This window comes from Manis pentadactyla, chromosome 13, assembly GCF_030020395.1.
Source record: "Manis pentadactyla isolate mManPen7 chromosome 13, mManPen7.hap1, whole genome shotgun sequence".
Lineage (NCBI taxonomy): Eukaryota > Metazoa > Chordata > Mammalia > Pholidota > Manidae > Manis > Manis pentadactyla.
The window spans coordinates 39,025,227-39,033,763 of record NC_080031.1 but is presented as its reverse complement, the minus strand read 5'-3'; the positions used below and the strand labels follow the sequence as shown (position 1 = coordinate 39,033,763).

Below are 8,537 nucleotides of genomic sequence, written 5' to 3'. Positions count from 1 at the left end.
CACTTATTTGTCAAATACATGTTTTAGTAGTATGTTCTCCCACTGGGTAGCTTGCCTTTCATTTTCTTAAAAAGGTCTTAAGAGCGATTCATTTTCTCACAGTTTTGGAGACTAGCAGTCCCAGATCAAGGTCTCAGCCTATTCAGCTCCTGGTGAGAACTCTCTCCTTTTGGTTTGTATCCTGGGACACTTTACCTGGGGCTCACATAGTGGAGAGAGAGAGCACACCCCATTTACCCTTAATTGCCTGCATAAAGACCCTAAGTGCAAATATAGCCACATTGAGGTTGAAGCTCCAACACGGGAGTTTTGAGGGGACACAAACATTCAGTCCATAGGAAAAAGTGTGCAGAATTGATATCATTTTCCCCTCAAATGTTTGTTAAAATTCACCTATGAAGTAATCTGCACTGGGAAATTTATTTGTAAAATGTTTTTAGCTATAAAATCTATGTTTTTAATAGATATAGGGATATTCGTGTTGGTTTATTCTTGAATGAGCTTTGAAAGTATGTCATTCAAATAATATGCCCATCTAATTTGTTGGCTTGATTAACATAAACTTGTTCATGATATTTCCTTGATAGTATATGTAAAGATAGCTCTTCTTTATTGCCTAATATTGACAATCAGTGTCTCTCTCTTTTGTCTTGATCAGTCTCACTAGAGATTTATCAACTTTATTGATTTTTCAATAGAATTCTTTTTAATTTTTTTCATTTTCTATTGATTTTCTCTTCACCATTTCATTTACATATAAAAATCTATAAAATAATATATAACAAATACACACTTAAAAATATATGTATATGTGTGTGTATGTATACCCTTTTTTTCCTATCTTTTGCCTATAAAGTTAGGTTTCTTCTTTTGTACTACAGCCATTCAATCCTATAAATTCCCTTCTAAACGCTGCCTTAGCTATATCCCCAGAATAATTTGATATGCCATGTTTTCATTTTTTTAAGTTTAAGATTATTACAATTTCCTTTGTGATTTTCCCTTTGGCCTATGAGTTACTTAGAAATATGTGATTTAAGTGTCGATTATCTGGTATGTTCTAGATATCTTTCTGTTACTGTTTTCTAGTTTAACTTAATTTTAATCGGAGAACACCTCTCATATTAACTAAATTTTCAAAAATATTTTGAGACTTGTTTAGGTCCATGCATGTAGCCTTCCTTGGTAAATGTTCCTTGCACACTTGAAAAGAATGTGTGTTCTGTTGTTTCTGGGTGGAGCATTCATCAATACCAGTGAGGTCACATTGACTAGGAGTCTTGCCAAATTAGAGGCATACTTGTTCTAACAGTTACTGAGACTGAAATTCTAACACTTCCTCTGTAATTGTGGATTCATCTATTTCTCATTCATTTTCATCAGTTTTACTAAATGAAGTTTCAATCTTGTAATGTGCATATACATGTGAGATTTTTATGTCTTTTTGGTAAATTGAATATTTTATTTCAAAACATCACCTTTTTTTCTTAAGGAATGTTCCATGCTCTAAAACTAACTATCTCTCACATTAATACAGTCACTCTAGCTTTTATTTCATTTATGTGTACATGGTATATTATTTTTCTGTCCTTCAACCTTCAGCTTACCTGTGGTTCATAATTAAAGTAGGTAACTTATAAACTTTAGATAAGTATATCTTGGTATTTCATCTAACCTGATAACCTCTGGCCTTAATTTTTGTCTGATTTTTACAGGCTTTTTAAATTAATTATTTTGTATTGATTCCATTTTATCTTATTTTTGGCTTAGTAGTGGTTGGTTTAAGGAAACCTTCTGTGACAATATAAATGATCTATATCTGTGCTGTTCAATGCAGTGGGCACAAATGCGTATAGTAATTAAGTATTAAAATGTGGCTACTGTGTCTGCAAAACTGAATTTTTTATTGTATTGAAAGTTAATTAATTTAAAATTAAATATCCACATGTGGCTAGAAGCTATTTTATTAGCTAGCAAAGCTCTGGCTATATAATATATATCTATAACTTATCATTGTCACTATTCAAGTAATGTCATATAATTTCATGTGAAAAACCTTATAATCCATTCTTTGTACTATCATCACCATATATTTTACATCTATTATTCTAAAACTTATAATCCATTGCTTTTGTTTTAAGCAACTATCTTTCAAGGAGAAGAAAAAGCAAAAGAAAGTGATTTTATACATACTAATGTATTTAGCATCTTATATTTTCTCATCTAACCTTGTGTGATTCCAAACTTTTATCTGGTGATATTTCCTTTATGCCTGAAGCTATATTGTTAATGTTTATTATAGTACAAATTACTAATGATAAAAGTTCACAGCTTGTGACAGTCTGAACAAGACTTTATTTTACCTTCATCTATGAAGATCTTTCTCCTGGGTAAAAAATTCTGTGTTGACAGATTTTTCCCCATACCTTTCATATGCTCCATTATACTCTAGCTTGCATCATTTCAGATAATAAGTCATCTGTTATTCTTGTTGATCTATATGTAATGTTCCTCTTTCCCTCATTATTTTTAAGCTTTCCTTTTATCACTCATTTTCAGTAACTAGATTCTTATATACTTTGTGTCATTTTCCTTTTTAATCTGCTTGAGATGTGTTGAGCTTCTTGATCTGTGGGTGCATAACGCTACCTTGATTTGGAAAATTCTCAGCCTTTATTTAATCTAATATTGTTCTGACTCCCTTCTTGATCCTCCTTCTGGGACCTCAGTCATGTGCATATTTGACAGCTTGATAATTTCCCACAAGTCATCAAGTCTCTGGGTTTATTTTTCTTTTTTTCAATTTTATTTCTGTGTATGCTATATTATAGAGAGCTCCTGTTGTTCTGTTAAAGTTGACTGACTTTCTCTTCTGCAGTGTCCACTGTTTACCTTATCCAGTGTATTTTTCATCTAGATAGTATTTATTTTCATCTTTATAAGTTAGACTGGGATGTTTTTACATCTTTCATTTGTTTCATCATCCTCATATTTTCTTTATTTTAAGTATGATTGTTCCTTTTCTGGAGTGAGGTTTTTTTTTCATTTAAAATCAATTCAATCCTTTTAATTTAAAAATATGTATGAAAGGATGCTAATAAAAAGTAAAAGGGAGCACCATTTACCATGCATATAAATATAACTTTCAGCATCTTTTATTTAATGAAAGAGAATCACTACTCTAATCTATATAAACAGTTTGGGGAGTTCAGTCACAGATTCAATATTTCAAAACAGGAATGATGTTTCTTTCACCTTTCTATCTTCCAACGCATAATAGGTACTCAGTAAATCATTGAAGAAAGAGTAAATAATTAATAGAATCTGAGAGCTGGCCTTATTAAATTATTAAATTGATACCAGTCAGTTGATTCTTTCTCACTTAATTTTTCAGTATCTGTACTAAGCCTGCTTTTTCCTATAATATTTCACAAATCACAGAGAAATAAAAATTTCTTCCTCTCAGATCAGTTGTCTTAGTTCCTTTGAGCTTTTCCAGCCTTCATTTAGGTCTGCATGTTGGATAGTATTAGTGGTTTGGTATAACAAGCCTGAGACTTAATGTTTTTAAATCTGAAAAAATTTAAGACACCTTCATATTTTGTGTATATTCACATCATGTCATCTTGGAATTCCTGTTGTCCCAGGTGAAAATAAAATAAAGTCCTGATTACATAAAGAAGTATTCAGGGAGCACCAAGAAATAAGGAATAGACAAATGCAGAGAATATGAAATGGAAATGATATTGAGAAAGCTAACAGGGACTACTTCCACTGCAGGAAGAAAGAAGAAGAAAATGTTAGAACAATTGGGGTGCAAGTACATTTGTAAATTAAGTGACAAGAAGAGCAAGTTTCTGTCTGATACCTCATGATTTTATCTAAAGTACAATGCAATGTCATCAGGTAGTATTGTATTTGGAAAGAGTGAGACAGAAGGCTCTGGAAAGGGAGAATCATTAATTGTTTTAATAGACGTGAGCATATGTGCAAAAGTTTCTGCAGAGTACAGAAGGTTTGATTTTTTTCAGAAAAATCATGTAAAAATTTACTGAATTGTTTTGGGTGTCCATTTGAGAGTGGTGATTATGAACTTATTGCAATAATCTGATTTATTATATAATTTTCTCCAGGAGCATTCAATTGCTAAAGGGGAATGATAGATAAGGTAAATTGCTGGGTTTTTAAAGGTTGGGGGTTTTAATAACATCTGTCTCCTCTTTTATTACATAAATTTACATTTTAAAAAGATCAGTGTCTACAATGAAACCCTGAAGCTGGTAATCAGGTAGGATGGTTTGAAGTTCTGACTGTAGAACTAGGAAAGATAATTTGATGAGGGATGGATGAGGAAAAGAGTGTTGTAGGGAAAAGACCATCTTCAGAATGCTCTCAAGATCTGGGAAGTATTACCCTCTGTGCCTTTTCTTGCACAATTGATTTCATTATAGTGGGGTTGTGTTAAAATGATGAAAAAGAAGAAGTCTTTAACAATGGAACATTGAACATAAACTTTAACAATGTCTATAGGTAGTATAATTGTTATGGGGGTATCATTGTCAAAAAATCAGCTTAGAAGAGGTATGTGGCAGGGGACATGAGAGATGGCACAGAGCACAAAACTATAGCATCTGTCTCTGAGACAACATAGGGACCTTAAATATTTCAAATGATTTCCTAATTTCAATTCTTTTTTTTAACCTAATTTCAATTTTTAAAGATATGTCCAATTTTCCCACAGACTCCTGCTTCTACCATTCAGATTACTATAAAATTGCTGAAGTCTTAGTGAAGTACAGGAAATTCTTGTGGTATCACAGATTAATCTGTTCTACTTTACCCAACAATATAACTTTATTTCCAAGAAGGTACCTTGTTAAAGGGATGAGTTATTACTTTTTAGAACTCACAAGTGTTGGAGAAAAGCATATATTCTATGCTACCCCTGATGCAATGGAGCAAAAGTCAAGTGTGAGGGCTTCTGAATTGGAACTTCTGGAGATTGGATGAGTGACTTTACTTTGTGGAGCATAAAATACAAAGATGGAAAACATCTTACCATATTACCATCACTCTCACAATAAGCCCTTGGCTAGTATTGTTATTTAACCATAGTACTTCTTTCTTGCCATTCACTTGTAAATATGTATTGAAATCCACGCAGCCACTATAATTGTATTTTCACATCATACAAATACTGTTTGCCGTTCAAGCCTATGGAAAAAGAGACAAAATGGGGTTATAAGAATGGTCATCAGTAGGCTAGATAAGTGAGGTATTAAAGAGCTGGATGGCCTAAATTGAAGATATAGATTTAGGGGAACAAATATCAAATATGAGATTGCCTTTAACGATAATACAACTAAGCTAATCCAAATAGGCCTTGTAAGGATAGGATTGTGGATATATAATACAAAATCCTTCAATCTAAAAAACATAAGTCAGAGAAGAGCACAAGTGTGATAGTGCTGATGGGGAAAAGATAAGGAAGTAAGAGGATCTTAAAGAGGTACAAGCTCTAAGTTATGAAATAAATGAACCATGGGGATGAAAGTACAGCATAGGGAATATAGTCAATAGTATGGTAGTGTGTTTGAAGGGTGACAGACGGTAACTGCACTTACCTTGGTGAGCATTTAGTGATGTATATAATTGTCAAAGAACTATGTTGTACACCCCAAACCAATATAATATTGTATATCAGCTATACTTCTGTAAAAAGTTGACTTCCAAAAAAGGAAGATGATGATCCTAAGTCACTTGGAGTATTTAAACATTTCCTGGGGGATCATTTGTTGGATACTATTAATAAAAGGAAAAATATCTTGAGAACATTCCAGAGAAAGATAACCAGGATTTTGAGGGGCCTGTGAACTCTGACATATCATGAGAATCAAAGAAGTTATCAGTCATTTAAAGGTGTTGTTATCCATCTTCAAATATTTGAGTTGCTGCTATGTAAGTGAAATATTTGATACAAGATATACATCTCTAGGTACAATGTCTGTGACCAAAAGAAGCAAGATATGCAAAGGCTGAACTTTATAACACTTTGTTAGTGGCATAACTTCCTACTCAGCAGTCAAATAAAGGCTATATTACTGCAGGTTAGACTCCTGCAATGACAGAACTATTGGAAGTGACAAACTTGGGTTATTTCCAACACTGATAGCTCATGGTTATATGAATGATGTTCAATTAGGTTTATTCTATTTTCTCCATGATTTTCTCTCTTTTTCTGTAAAGGACCTTACTAAGATTCTCCTATACCATTGACAAGTTGTGATGGCTGAACCTTCTACACTTATCGCCAAAATATGTTCCTTATCCTTCCTGGAAGAGACCAATTAAGTATTCTTAACTAAGTTACTAAGTAACATTCTTAACTAAGTATTCTGAAAGATCAAAGTACTTGTGCAAGTTTAAGACTATTTGAGACTTTTATCTAAATTAATAATTAACCCAAGTTTAAGGCTGTACTCCACTAAGCTATCAAAATAATGCCATGGAGAAGTTTGCTTATAGTATGAAGTTATAAAGTGCTACATAAATAAAAGACAACAGTATCATCAACCTTATAATTATTGCTATGGCCTCAGAAAGGATGTTTCATGGATGTAAAGTGTTCTCATTATAGAACTTTAGATTAAAATCCTCCTCTGCCAATCACTTTCCAGATAGCCATCTGGTCATCCTTGTTGCTAAGGCTTTACACCGTGGGGTTCAACAATGGAGTCACAATTGTGTAGGTCACTGTCACAAGCCTATCTTTGCTGGTCAAGTACTTGGCTGATGGTCTCAAGTAGACAAAGGAGGCACAGTCATAGAAGATAATGACTACAGTAAGATAGGAGACGCAGATGGAGAAGGCTTTTTGCTTGCCTTCAGCTGATGGGATCCTCAGGATGGTATGGACAATGAAGCCATAAGAGATGCAAATAAAAGTCAGGGGGACCATGAGAGCAAGAACTCCACCTATGATGATTAACAGTTAATTGATGGAGGGATCAGTACAGGCAAGCTGGATAACTGGTGAGATGTCACAGAAGTAGTGGTTGATCTTGTTGGGGCTATAGAAAATTAGTTCAAAGACTAAGAGGGAGCCTATCAGTGAGAACAAAAAGCCAGTCACAGCACAGTGGCTGCCAGTTGTGCACATACCTGCCAGCTCATAAGGATAGAGTACTGAAGTGGGTGACAGTTGGCCACATAGTGGTCATAACCCATAACCCCCAGTAACATGCAATTAGGAACAGCAAAACCAAGGAAGAAAAACACCTGAGTGGCACAACTAATGAGTGAAATTGTTCTGAGCACAGACAACAGATTTAAGAGCATCTTGGGCAGGATAACAAAGGTGTAGCATGTCTCAGAGATGGATAGGATCCCTAGGAATAAATACATCGGTGTGTGGAGGCTGCAATCCAGGCATATGAGAGCAACAATGGTAATGTTCCCACTCAGGATAATCAGATACAGGCACAGAAAAACAGCAAATAGGATGAGCTGGATTTCTCTGAAGATAGAAAATCCAAGCAACAGGAACTCTGTGGCAGAGGAGAAATTTATTTAGTTGACTTGGCCCCCAAGATTGACCTGCAGAGAACAGGAACAAAGGAGCAAACTGTTACCCTGACAGATGCAGGTACTTAGGTCCATTATGCATTGAAGAACAATAAATAGGAGAAGATCTTATTAACAACAAATAGGAGAGGGACTAATCCAAGTAGAAAATGTCCTATTACTCATGTCAATTCACGGAATTGTTTCAAAGAACTTATATTAAATATTTCTAGCAACATTTGTGTATTTCTTACAGTGTTGAAGTAATTTTTTCACAGTGCTTTGAATAGCAATGAAGGAATGGAAATGTCTGAAAATTTACTTTGTAACAATCATGTCATTTATTTTTTAAATAATTCTCTGTGCCTTGGTTTTCTCATTTGTAGTATAAAGATACAGCTAGTACCTCTCTTTAGGGTTTCTTATGAAAAGTACAGCATGTAGATTGTAAGCTTTTGGCAAATATTAGATTTTGCCGTATATGTGAATTTTTAGGAAATTGTTGCTAGATTTTCTTAAGTGTCTTTTTGGACGTACTTTAAGCATATGTCTACCTAAAACTTTACTTTTGAAACCCTATTATTTTATTTTCACAAAACTACCAGACTGACATTCAAACCCAACTTCTATTTGTGTATAATTTTAATGACAATACTATTGTGTTGACTTTATCCTTTCACCTTGTCCCACAATCTCTTTCACCCACTTGATACAGGGAGTTGGAAGCAATCTTATATTTTTAATATGAAAATTTGTTTCTTTTTTTGGTATCATTAATCTACAATTACATGAGGAACATTATGATTATTAGACTTCCCCCATCACCAAGTTCCCCCCACATACCCCATTACAGTCACTGTCCATCAGTGTAGTAAGATGCTCCAGAGTCACTACTTGTCTTCTCTGTGTTGTACAGCCCTCCTCGTGCCGCCCCATACATTATGTCTGCTAATAGTAATGGTCCCATTTATGCC

The 8,537-nt window shown here is 34.0% G+C and overlaps 1 pseudogene; it reads right to left on the bottom strand.

Moving 5' to 3' along the window:
- Nucleotides 1–6,709: 6,709 nt before the first annotated feature.
- LOC118917640 (olfactory receptor 10R2-like) lies at nt 6,710–7,659 on the bottom strand (annotated as a pseudogene).
- Nucleotides 7,660–8,537: the final 878 nt, after the last annotated feature.